Source organism: Centroberyx gerrardi, chromosome 3 (assembly GCF_048128805.1).
Source record: "Centroberyx gerrardi isolate f3 chromosome 3, fCenGer3.hap1.cur.20231027, whole genome shotgun sequence".
Taxonomy (NCBI): domain Eukaryota; kingdom Metazoa; phylum Chordata; class Actinopteri; order Beryciformes; family Berycidae; genus Centroberyx; species Centroberyx gerrardi.
The window spans coordinates 3,056,247-3,069,411 of NC_135999.1; the positions used below are offsets into that span (position 1 = coordinate 3,056,247).

At 40.1% G+C, this 13,165-nt stretch overlaps 1 long non-coding RNA gene across 1 annotated transcript; it reads right to left on the reverse strand.

The window, feature by feature from the left end:
- Window positions 1-7,227: 7,227 nt before the first annotated feature.
- LOC139913232 (uncharacterized) lies at window positions 7,228-11,506 on the reverse strand. The gene is made up of 6 exons (XR_011784710.2): window positions 11,126-11,506; window positions 10,525-10,857; window positions 10,193-10,357; window positions 9,708-9,806; window positions 9,565-9,608; window positions 7,228-7,255 (listed from the first exon to the last, which is right to left on the reverse strand). It is a non-coding gene; the product is annotated as an uncharacterized LOC139913232 (long non-coding RNA).
- Between the last annotated feature and the right edge of the window lie 1,659 nt (window positions 11,507-13,165).

Here is a 13,165-nt window from a genome sequence, read left to right on the forward strand (position 1 = left end):
AACAATGTCAAAGCACACATTCAGGGAGCTGTGGGTGTGTGTCTGAGGAACTCATTGTGTGAGCTATATAATTGGCTAATGGGTTTGCAGAATCCAGGGCGGTAAGGGAAGGTAATTGGATGATATGACTTTGGAAGCAGCTGTAATTGGCTAACATCGGAAGTGCAACTGAGGGTGGCCGGATTGTAATTGTTAGCTTTGACTTTAGAGGCGTGGGTAGGGGGTAGAAACTAATTAGCTTAAGGCACTTTAGAACTCTAGGTGTGCTCATAATTTGGTCAATTTGATTTTAGAAAACAGGGGTTGGAAAGGTTTTTAATTGGCTAAAGTCCTATTCAGAAGGAATGAAGTACAGTATGACAATATTCTATCGACCCTTGCTTTGCGATAAATGTGTAAGTAGCAGCCTTTCTTGCCCAGTATTAAATAGATGGGTTGGGATAGGTGAGAAATATTATTATGGCAGACACATGTCAGTATTATGGCTCAGTGAAAGCAGTAACAGTAAAAACAAGGTACCATATGCGCTGCAAAAGAGCCATGCAATCTGGTATTGAGTCTTAAAACGTTACTTTTAAGACTCAAAGCAAGTGAAAAAAATCTCAGTGGGGTGAATTTTGTTGGCCTCCAATGCAAATCAGCTTGAATTGTCTTGAATCAAGTGACATTTTGATGCAACTAGTGGAGTGGTCTGCCTTACTCCGCCTTGTTTCAAGGTCTTTACATATGTTTCCATAAAAATGCCTTACACAAGTGAAACTGCCTTGGAACTCCATTGGCAGAATTTTTCACCTGTTTTGAGAGAAATACGATTTTTAGCTTGAATATGAGACTAAATGATGTGTTAAGATGGATATTTTTTGCAGTGTGGGACCTTATCTATATTTCTACGGACAGCGAGGAAACGATGGAAACACTGTCTGCCTATGAGATTGACAGGCACACACACAGACAACACTCCCCTACACACACACACACACACACACTCTCTCTCTCTCTCTTTCTCCTTAGGGAAAAATGGAAACACTGTCATAATGTAGCTGCCTATGAGATGGATACCCCCCTCACACACACACACACACACACTGAAACACAGAATCTCTGTTTGAGTGCTGCCTATAGCACTAGAGAACATTATGTTCCAGTAAAGCAAACCCTTATCCACTTAAAACATCACCTGCATGAAAACACATACACACACACACTCTTCGTGCATGCCTAGAGTACCACCACTAATAATTAGACCTATCAAATCAAGTTTCCCTGCGGAGCTGTGAACCAATTGAGTTACCAGGGATCTTAATACCTGAATCTAAATTCTACACAGTGCTCCACTAGAGGAAAGCTACAGCCTCCCGGTGAGCTCATGCATCAATCAGCGACAGGATGATCTCCCTTAGGCCGCATATCAACTGGGGACCTGTCTTTATTTTTTTCAAGTGTCTCTGCTTTATTAGGCAGTTTACAATATAGAACAAGACAAGAAATCCAGAGAGCAGTGTACATGCAACAAAGCTTGTAAGGTAGATTTAAACACCCAAAGTTATGAACTCACAAAGTCGCTGATGTGCAAGAAGAATTACAAAACTATATAACCCAGAATGTAAACAGTTTTTAGCAAAAGCTAACCTTGCTGGCGAGCTAGCATGCTGACGCTAGCTGGTAATGACATCAAAAGTTTACTTACTGTTGCAGCAAGAATGTTACTGTTCCATACAGCACAGAGGCCTTTCATTACAATATTGGAAAAATTAGCGTTTAATGCTGCACTAGGCAATTTTGCACTTTGGTGGCCTCAAATTGCAAATGGTTTGAGTTTTGAGGACCTCAGTAGAGAAGGTGAGAGCCTACGCCATACGTAAATCCTCAAGGGAAACTCCTCATAAGCTAGCAAACTACTTTAGCGTTCGTTTCTGGTTTATCCATTGGGTTGTAAACATATGAAGGATAATACTATGATATTCTACAAATACAAGACACAAAAAAACAAGGAAGGCTACAAGAATGTTTACCTATTTGGTATCACCAGCCAGGAAACGACATATGTGGAGCCATGTGGTGGCATGTAGACCAATCAAGTAGTCGCATAATCCACATCACTTAAACCTGCAAGCGATTTCAGACCCTATAACCAATCCTGAAACTAATGTGTGCTATGTGGAGATTTCCTTGAGACATAATGATATAAACCAATATCCACACACGCAGGCCAGCTGCATTTTCACCTCTTTTCTAAAGCATGTTGTCAAAATCCGGACCGACTCGAAGCTCCTCCCAGCCCATTCGATAAAACTAGCTTGTCTCCTCCCTCGCTGTTTGAAAGCGCCGCTCTCCACCTCCCATTCCTGCAAAAAAATCTTGTAATGGCGGAATAAGCGAGCGCGTAAACTTGTTAAACTAGTAAACCTGCTACCTGCCTCTTCACTTGTCATTGTGGGACATGTGACCTTCAGCGGGAGAAAAATCTGGCAAAGCGAGACTGGTAACCAGCGACACTTCTCCGTAGGTACGTTTAGCTTAGCTAAAGTGTGTGTGTGTGTGTGTGTGTGTGTTTGTATGTCCTGACCTGAGACCAGTAGAGAGGCAAGGCCATATGTCCAGAAGGCAGAAGGCCAGACCAGATGCCTGGGAGCTATGTCTCTCTCTCTCTTTCTCTCTCCCTCCATCATTTCCTCCATTCTCCATTACCCCCTTCACCCTTCTAATCCTGGGCTGTTTCTCTTACCATCCACCACTGCATCCTTGTTTCTATCTCTCCCATCCATATTCCTGCATCCTCCTCTCTTTCCACCCTACTTCATCATTCATCCCTTTCTCTCTCCATCACTCTTCCCCTCTTTCCATCCATCCCTCCATCTATCCAACACTCCAAAAGAAACAAATGTATTTATATTGTGTGCCTAACCTTCAAGTTCCATGTTATGTTGCCATCAGTGTGCCATCAGTGTCTTTCTAGCTGCGCCACAGACAGCTTTTATTCTGAAAGAGCAGCAGAGGGGAAAAGTGTTTGTGTAATATCTGCACAAATGTAAAGAAAAGCTGAGCTGAAACATAGTACAATGCAGCCACAAACTGCAGCCAGACACTAGTATAGTGTAATTGTATTATTTTTGATTTTGTTTGTCACTTTGAAAAATGTATAGCTCAATATCAACTTTATTTCTCATTATTTCAATCCACATGAGGACACGTGCATCAGCCATTGAGAATTGAGCCAATTTCTGAGCTTGGACGCTTCCATCGGATGTGACATAATGCCAATGCAATGCAGCAGTGGAGCGGCTTTCATTGATTTTAAAGGAAGCATTCCCTCCATGGCTGATGGCTGTAGTGGAGCTTGGAGGTTACCTACCTCTCAGTTCTCTCCATTCATCCCTTGGTTTTTCCATCCTTCTCTCCCTGCAATTCAATTTGACCCCTAGACTCTTCTCCCTGTATGCTAGCTGCATCACATGCACTATGTACTGTATATCACAAAGTACATTGAAATAAAAATTAATTTCGCTCTGTGAGATAAAATAAACCATTAAACCTCCCATTTGCGCATTTTGAAGCTTTTATGTGTCCTAATAAAGTCAGTTGCTAGCAAATGGCTAACTGTGCTGAACCACAGTGATTTTTTTGGCGAAATCATCAAATCATTACGCCAAATAGTCTGCCTTAAAGCTTCTCAGCTCTAGTACTCACGCTCTTTTCAATTTAATGATATTCCATTGTAGATTTACCAATTTATAATTGTTGTTTTTTTAATATTAAGTTCTTAAATTAGCTAGCATTGCATTAGCCTGCTAGTTAATGTGTTACCTTAAGCTTTGAGTGTTCATGACACTGGAGGAATGCGACCACTCCTGTAATTCATTTTTCTGTGTTAGCTTTTTACTCTTGATATGCTTTAAAATTCGTAAAAGCAGTGTTGATTTGCGAAGATTATCTCATATAACAAAACATGAATAATATAAGCCTGTTTTAAACACTTACACATATTTCCAGTGTCAATCTACTAAACTGTCGTGTTAAGCTAGGCTAACATGCTAGCATTACGTATTGCCACAAAAAATTAGTTAAGCAAAGCAAGCCTTTTTTTCTTATAAAATAGATATTCATATATTTTTACACACCATTAACAACACAGAGGTATGTTCACATCACTTTCCCATATGCTTTGATAAGCGCATAAGAAATAATTATATATATGAAATTATGAATTAAATTATTTGGGATTTCTCCATCAAAATTTCTGAAAACATTCTAGTAGCAATGTAAAACCAGTTGTTCTGTGTGTGTGCGTGTGTGTGTGTGTGTGTGACAGCCAGTCCCTTGCACTTAGCAGCAGAATGTCATTGACTGTCATTGACATCAGAGCAGATACCCCAGGCCACCACACTATTCCCCTGGTCGCTAATGTACACACCAACAACAATAACAACAACATGAAGCTGCTCCCTCTCCCTCTCTCAGAACAGCTACTGGAGGGCATTACCGCTGACAAGGTGACTTCTGCCGGCTGTGGGTGTGTGTGTAGGTGTGTGTGTGTATTTCGGAAAGAGAGAGAGAGAGAGCAAGAGAGAGTGTGTTTGAGGGAAAGACAGTGAAGAAGGACAGGGAAAGAGAAAGAGAGTAGATTGATAGAAAGAGCGAGAGCAATTTGAAATACTCAAACTCTCTACGTTTCACCTCAACATGTGTCTGTTCACTTGTTGGTTTGCTTGTGTGTCAATTTTATTAATTTAGGATTCGCTGTAATACTCTTTCGTATATTTAGTTGTCCATCCATCCATCCATCCATCCTTCCATCCATCCATTTCTTTTTCATAATTTGGATGGAGAGTTTGTGAAATTGTGATGGTCAAGCCATCTCATTTGTGATTACTACATACCGCGAATCATTTTTCTGCCCCATGATACATATTGACACATTTTTGTATTGCGATATATTACATTTCGATATATTGTCTCATCCTAGTTACCTGTTTTCTAACTTTTGGAGAGAGTTGCTTGTGTTTCCAAAAACTGATGCCATTTTCTGAGGTGATAACAAAATCTTTCAAAGAGGGATATTCCCTTTAATCACATTCATATTAAGTGTGGTAGTCCTCATTAGTGTGCAGAATGCACAAACAGTGGATTGCGGTACAAAATTAGGATCAAGGATAGACGACGCACTCAGGTTCAACAAATATATTGCTCGTATCAATATAGGCTATTCGTCAAATATAAAAAAACTTTGGGCCGTGACACATCATTTAAACAAGCCTTTCATACACAAATATATTACAATCATAGTAGAATACAAGAGGGAGTCAATGATGCAACTGATTAAAGCTTCAATCAGGCAATTGATAATCTGTAATGGATCACATTTTGAAAATAACCTTTGCGACAATGAGAAAAGAATCACAAAAAAAGGAAGGTAAAAAAAAAAAAAAATGCTCAGGGAGAGCCAGCTCAAGTAGCAGTGGTTAGAAGGTTTATAACATGGCTGGAAAGAAATTACTTTACATTTACATTAGAATACAACCAAGGATTGATATTAAAAGAGCAACAGAGGTGGGAAGTGGGCCGAAAGTGGCTCACAGTAGATCTGAGCAGTAATAGATTTGCATTTGGCTGTATGAGTGGTGAAAGTGGAACAGCTGTGGGCTGTGTAATGTGGCTTTGGGGACGCTTCAGTCTTCCTCAGAGTGATCTGAAATAGAAGCAGCTCCATCACAGAGGCACCTGACAGTATCGTCATGGTAGTGCGGGCAGATACACCACAAGTATTATTGGATGGCTGCATCAATATCCTGTTGACCCTAATAAAAGCATAACCCAATATGAGGTGTCGCTTTAGGTGTGCTGAGCTGTGTGTGTGTGTGTGTGTGTCTGCATGACACAAGAGGGACTCTAATTTGCCCCTGCCATTGCCCATTAGATGCTACAAGTAAGATTATTACAATTATTTTATGTCAGGGGAAATAGATTCTTAATACAGATAGGTTGCCTATAAAGGGAATTGTGTGTGTGTGTACATACACAAGAGAGGGAGTGGGAGAGAGAGATATATGAAACAGAAATACAAAGTGAGAGCGAAGGATGCTACATTGTTTGCTATTGAGGTATAAAAAGGCAGATTGTGCTTATGTTGTTTTTGTGTGTAAATGTGTGTGTGTCTCTTCCAAAACGTCAGAAAGAAAAACAAAGTACTCCAAGGTCAACTGCACCATGTCTAGGATATTTCATCTTATAAACCATCTCTTGTATTTCTTTCAAGCTTTTGACTGTACATCACCAGCAGTGTCACAAGCTGAGACTGTCGGTTCACTGAGCCTTTAGTGAGGGTGAGTCTTTGTGTGCTCTTTCGTCTGTGTGTCAGTACTGTTTCTATAGTAAAACGATGCCAAATTCAGACAGCAATAGAGTCAAGAGCCAAAACAGACAATGAGAGCCAGATGGAGTGATCAGGATGTTGTACCTGGACCTGAATAAGTAGGTAGTATAGATACCTATTTTTATTTTTAATTTAGCTGATGCTCTTATACCAAGTGGCTGACAATGAGTGAGTAGGTAGAGGTCTTGCCCAAGGACACTTTGACATATGACTGTTGTGAGGCTCAAACCTGGCACCTTCTAGTTTTAGGACAGGCTGTCCAACTATGAGGCCATCCTGCTGATTCCTAACTCAATTAAAATCCTAATGATCCTCTAGCTAAGGCTGATTCACAGTGGGGATCTTGTCAGGTCTGAAAGAGATTTACAGTATATGAAAATCCCTGAACTATTTCACAAACTGGTGCGGAACCAAAACTACTTATAACTGCAAACGCCCCCCCCACCCCCACCCAAGACAATCAGCAGGAATATCATTGAAGTTCCCTTTTTATCCAGTCTATTAGCAATAAGAGTCATTTTGGTTGCTTTGGAGTCGATTTGGTTCAGAATGTCCAGCAAGATCAGTCTGCCCTTTGGGGAACTCAGCAACAGAGTACACCAAGTCACTTTGGGGATCTGTGGCTCTGCTTTCTGCACATTGCCCCATCGGCTTGACTGGAACCTTGGCGTTGGAAGATGAATTTGCAGAATCTTCCTTTGAATCTTGGTGTAGCTGCACCACTGAGTAGAATTCAGCGTCTTGGTGGAAGGAAACATTAGCGTAGAGATCGATGGTCGGGTCAACTTCAGTGTAGGTGACAGAGGGGTAGACAGTAGAGACGGCCACAGGTGGCCTCTCGGTTCGCTGGCCTTCACCTCTGATTTCTTCATATTCAGTATTAGCCTTGAAAATAGGAGGAAGTAGTGGAAAGAGAAAGAAAATAATAAGTTGAAAGAAATAAGTTGAAAGAAATACTGTGCTAAGCAAAACTATTTTGTATCCAGACCAGACTACCAGACTACATGTACCAACAACTACAGGAGTCACCATGAGGAAGCCACATGTTGAAACTCAATTATTGTTAAGAAGTTGAACTTGAATGTGAACACTAAAACAGTTTATGGGGAAGTTATTCACATACAGTATTTGCTGTCTGTCTAAGGCTCAATGTTTGTAATGTGTTTGTGGATAATTTTAGATACATTTTGTACTCTCTGTATTTTAGTACTCTTTGACTCCTGCAGGGAGACATATTTCCAATGTGGGGCAATGAAGCAGAACTGAGCTGAGAAAAGAGAGAACAGAGGGAACAGATATGGTCTATAGCTACCCACTGAGACCTCATGTGTCGGTGTGCTTCCTTGTTTGTATTCATTGTCTGAGCCAGGCAGAGGTTTGAGGGTATGAGGACTACGTAGAAACCACTGAGAGGTGAACTGAGCTTAAGCGCTGAGGGGGGGTGACACCTGACACACATGTATTACAGCTAGAGTTACTTTACTGGCAGCAGTATGGTCTTTCAGACAGTGGTGAACTCCCTTAGGAACTAGTCAGACGCCTAATGCTGAGCGCAATCTACACAACTGTCTAAATACTCTGTACACTCACATTAAACAACCTTGTTTCCTGTAGTTTCCTGTCTGTCTGACATAGTGGGTTTCACACTAAACGATAAGGCACAAGGGGGGGGGAGTAACACATTAAATGATTCTTCACTTGGATCTTGCTGGGAGGAGTCTCAATACCGCACTGTCTCGCCAAAACAAACATAGAAAGGGACTTTGTTTTTCACTTGAATGTACTAAACAATAAATGCCACTGTATCGTGGTACAAGTTAGATGACACATCAAATAGGCATTTGTTTGTTCACATTTCAGTGAGTTTAGGCTTCTTCCTGTTCTACAGTCCAACAGAAACATGGTTCATAATAGGCCTGTGTGGTGCTGATGAGAGCCAAAAAGAACTCAACTCATTGACTGTTGTCAGCTCAGATTATAAATCATGTCGTTGAACATCACACACAGCGCAAATTAGGACTACACACTATATACACTCATATCAAACATGTTTGATTTTGTCGGAACTCAGCTTAAAGTTGCGTAGTGTGTGCCCAGCTGGAAGAACTGTGTCCACATCTCTGAGCAAGCAGAGCAAAAACAGCCTCATAAGGAAGCAATAGTGTTGACTTCTGCTGTTGCCATATAACCAGAATCCTTTTTCAAAGACTTCAAATATTCTTAACGTTCAGCGCTGGATGCTAAGTGCTAAAACCTTGATCTACTGTGTGTGCTCAGCATTGTAAAGGTGTCCTTTACAGTGAGAAAGAAAGAAGTACTGTAAGAAAAGAAAGCTAGAGCTGTAAAGAGAAGTGCTTGATGCTCACACGACCTGAGGGGGAAAAAAAGCATTTCAAGCAAGGTTACACTCAGTAGGCTTAGGCAATTCAGATTTAACGTGGGGGATGATACGGTAGAAAAGTAGCCTATTGTTTTAACCTAAGGAGGTCAGGGGACAGGGTCTGGAGCTGATAGGGATTCAGTGTCTTGCTCAAGGACACTTCAGCAGGGTGGCTGCTTGCTGACATGGGGCTTGAACCCTGGTCCTCTGGTTGAAGGACAAGCTCTTTAAGCAGTAGGCCACCTTGCCACCCCAACCCCTGTAGTCCATAAACAGAGCTGCATTTTAGAATCTGTGTAAAGAAGAATGCAGAGGTGTCTGGAGATTCCCATTGGGAATCCACTCTTGAAAAATGGAACTGTGAGAACTGTGATCGGCCCTCTTCATATTTCCTCCTACCTGTATCCGGTTGATGTCCGCTGATAGTGAAAACAACATGGACCAGATCAAAGAGAGAGCTGAGGAGGTTCGCAAATATGTTCATTTGTACGACACCTCATCTCTAAATTATAAAGACTATCAGATGTCACTGAATTCGTGGTGAGAAATATCCCAGAACACGAGCTTCAGAGAGTGTAAACACTACTACTTCTTCTGTTATTACTTCCATGCTAACAAAGGAGATTGCAGAATCACCAACGCAGAACTATAAATGCTCGCACCGCTGTAGGCACCTATACGGCGTAGCTATGGCAGCAATTCGACGAGATATAATTTGGCCTTTAGACATCAAAACATGCTATTACTATGAGAGATCCATCAGAAGATCATTTAAGAAACACTGCTATGTTGCTATCATAAAGGTAACATTTACCTCCCCAGCATCTTCAAGTGGGCTCCCAGCACTGGACACAACCACTGGAAAACATATTGGACAACATGTGTTAATCTGACCGACTGATGCTTTACTGATGATATGAATTTAATTTTGCTTCCCTGTGAGTGTGTGTGTCTTACTTGATGGTTTTCTGGTAATCCTCCTGTAAAGCATCAGCACGGCCATCAATAATAAGGTTACCATGACAATTAAACCCACAACGAAATATGGTACACCTCCTGACCAAAGAAAGAAAGAAATAAAGGAAGGCAAGTCGTGAACAAGCCAAACCAGATAAGGATCACCAGTACACTGCGAGTTTCCTAAGTAGTTGTCAGTTCATCACACTTCTGACCACAGTTTCCTCTTCACATTCTCTGCACTGAAGATGTCTATTGTTATAATTTCAAACTTGGCCTTGAAGTAAGTCAATGAATACCATTACTCTCTGAATGACCTGAAACTTGAGGATACAGTGAAGTGAATGGAATTTCAATATCACTATTCTATTGGAAAAGTTTAAGTTATGCTCTGTACGGGTATCCAGTTTTAGGGGGGCGTTCGTTTGCTGTATATGCACCACACATTAAAATAAATATAGAATTCAGATGAGCGCATGCCATACCAGCTCCTTGTGTTGCTGATAGTTCAGGGCTTGTAGAAAGGTTGAGGTACGATGTAAACACATCAGTAATAGTTTCTGAATCAAATGGAGACATGGTGGAGCTGTGCAGAAATGCAGGTGGGAGAGTAGATCCAAGGATGACTGATTTAGGAGTTGTCTTGGGACCTGGAAGCATGGGTGGAAAACAATAGATATTATATTTACTAATCAAAAAAATGTGAATGATCAATGAAGAAAAGGTGATTTGGTAGCATGAAAAAAGAGTTACTGGTATAGCTTAACTTGAAAAATGAAACACAACATCAGTTTGTTATTGAAGAGCATAAACTTACCATCTGTAACTTTAAGATTCACTTCTATATATGAATCATAGCCAGTCCTCTCCAATCCACAAATGTATTTCTTAGAGTCTGACTTTTGGAGTTTAAAGAAGGTCACAAATAAACCTTCTCCTTTGTTAAGTAAGAGTATTCTGTCCTTTCTTTTAGTTTTCCCAGGTGCTGCTTTGATTATGATGTCTTTATCTTTCTTACATGGATCATTACAAAGGTACTTTACTTTATTTTTTTCGCTTGTCCAAACATCCCAGTTTGAGCATTTGAATGAGACATTTCCACCAACATGGCCCACTATGTTGAGAGGGTTCATCTCCACAATACTCAGAGCTACAAGAGGGAATCAAGGAAACAGTTTAAAATGATTACCTGGAGTTCATCATTCAACATCTCTACAATATAGACGATCATTTGGTCAACTGAAGTTATCTGAAATCCTTTAAAAGGTACTATAATTTCTTTTAATTTTGAATTGGTGTCATTCTTTTCAAATGGTGGATGACTCATTTTGGAATAAAATGCATACAGCACATTATTTGGCAATGACAGTGTTTATGCACAAACTAGGTTCAGGCACAGACAGACAGAAGTAACTCACCAGGAAGAAGACAACAGTAAATGTAGATGTTTCTCATAATGACGACTATCAAGGATCGAGTGTTAAGGAATTGTCCAGTACAGTCCAACCAGAGTCTCTTTCACTTTGAATGAAGGTCTGTAGATTTTTCATCTCTAACCGTCTAATATTCAATAACCAGACAACAGTCTCTTCTTCCTTTTTACCATTAAAGCTCCACCCTCTTCCTCTAAACTCTCCCTCTCACACACACACACACACACACACCCACACACACACACACCCACACAGTCAGTTTTACTGACCTCTTTACTCACCCTTTGCTTTTAGTATCATAACTCTGACTCCATACAGTAGTGCATCACAACAGATCTAAACTACACAAGTGAATTATTAATTGGGAATAAATCACACCGTACACTTACTGTATAAGAACAGCTGGTTAGTTTACTTTCAAAATGTGTTTTATTGATTAGATGCTTCAAATTGTAATCAGTAATATAATCAATAATATAATCCACTGGAGAACCCAAACTGTTTTGGTTGCTTTCAGGTTACTTAGCCTTCATAATCTGTAAAAACAATGTATTCAATTTACAAACTAACTTCAACCATCAACCATTATTCCAACATGTGTAAAATTATACTAGTATGTATAAAATCGATAAAATCAATGTAATGTAATTAAACTGATTACATGTTTTTGTCAGTAAGTGTAAAGGATTACAATATTACAATTACTATTACTTTGTAGGATAAAATAATCAGGTCAGTATAATCCCATTATATGTAATCTATTTCTCCCCAAATCTGCTTTTAAGTGCACATGACTGGAGAAATGAAAGTATAACATTAAAATGTAAGGCAGTGATCTGAAGTGGATGAACTTGTTGCTGTGTATTCAAAACCACAGGAGCTCAACATGAACTGTGGTTGGCCACATGCAAGTGAGACCAACAGGAACTTGATCTGAGTTTAGCAATTTGTTTTGTACTGCAACTGATGGCTGATGTGTAGAAAATGTTTCATGACCCTGTGGGACTGAACCACATCACTAAAAATTATACTGTAAAATTTCAAAATGCAGGAAGATCAATGAGAAAACATGAAAAAAGAAAACAAGCTTTTATGAGCAGCTTATAAGTTGACATTTTGGAGGTTCAATATGATATTTATACAGGGAACCCATGATATTCATTCTAGAAAATATAGAACAGTAGCAATGAAAACTCAACAGCTTTTCACTTACAGAGTTCTATCGTATCGTATCATACAAGCAACTTTTGGACTGTGGCCTTAAAAAACAGCATAGAAGTTTTATGGAATAAACAAAAAGTATAATTTCTCACAAGCAAATAATTAATTTTGATTGAATTCCTTTTTAAATAACATCACATCACACACCCTCATTCCCACACACCCATTGTAAAACAAGTATGCATACTGAAAGTTCATGTGGATGCATCCATATGGTCATATCTTATGTGCTTATATCTGTTCACATACGTGTGTGTGTGTGTGTGTGTGTGTGTGTGTGTGTGTGTGTGTGTGTGTGTGTGTCTGTGTGTGTGTGTGTGTGTTGAGCGACTGTGAATGTCGGTGGAACAGAACATCAACTTCCACTAACAAATGCCCGAGGTCACCTCTTGAGGGCGCAACAACAGAGACAACGGCAACACTGGACTGAGTTGAAACTTCAAGGGAAGCTAGCATGTCTCCCTGCTGCAGATCACTCTGTCTCCCACACAGTGTTCAAAAGTGTAGCTATAGATGAGAGCATTGTCATCTTCACTATAAAAGCAAGATTACAGGTTTTACCAACTAAGCTTAATCTTTCCATCTGGCTTCCTGACAGTCATGCTCCTCACTGTAAACACCATGGTCACGACCAGATAGTTGAAACCATGTCCCACATCTTAAATGGTTGCCATGTATACAGGGGGCTTTACATATGTAGGCATGACAGAATAGTGGATCTGATATCAAAAGATATCACATCTATCTTCAGGTCTTCTATAATGCTGTATAAGCATTCTGCTGTGAAGCCGAGCGTGTTCAGTC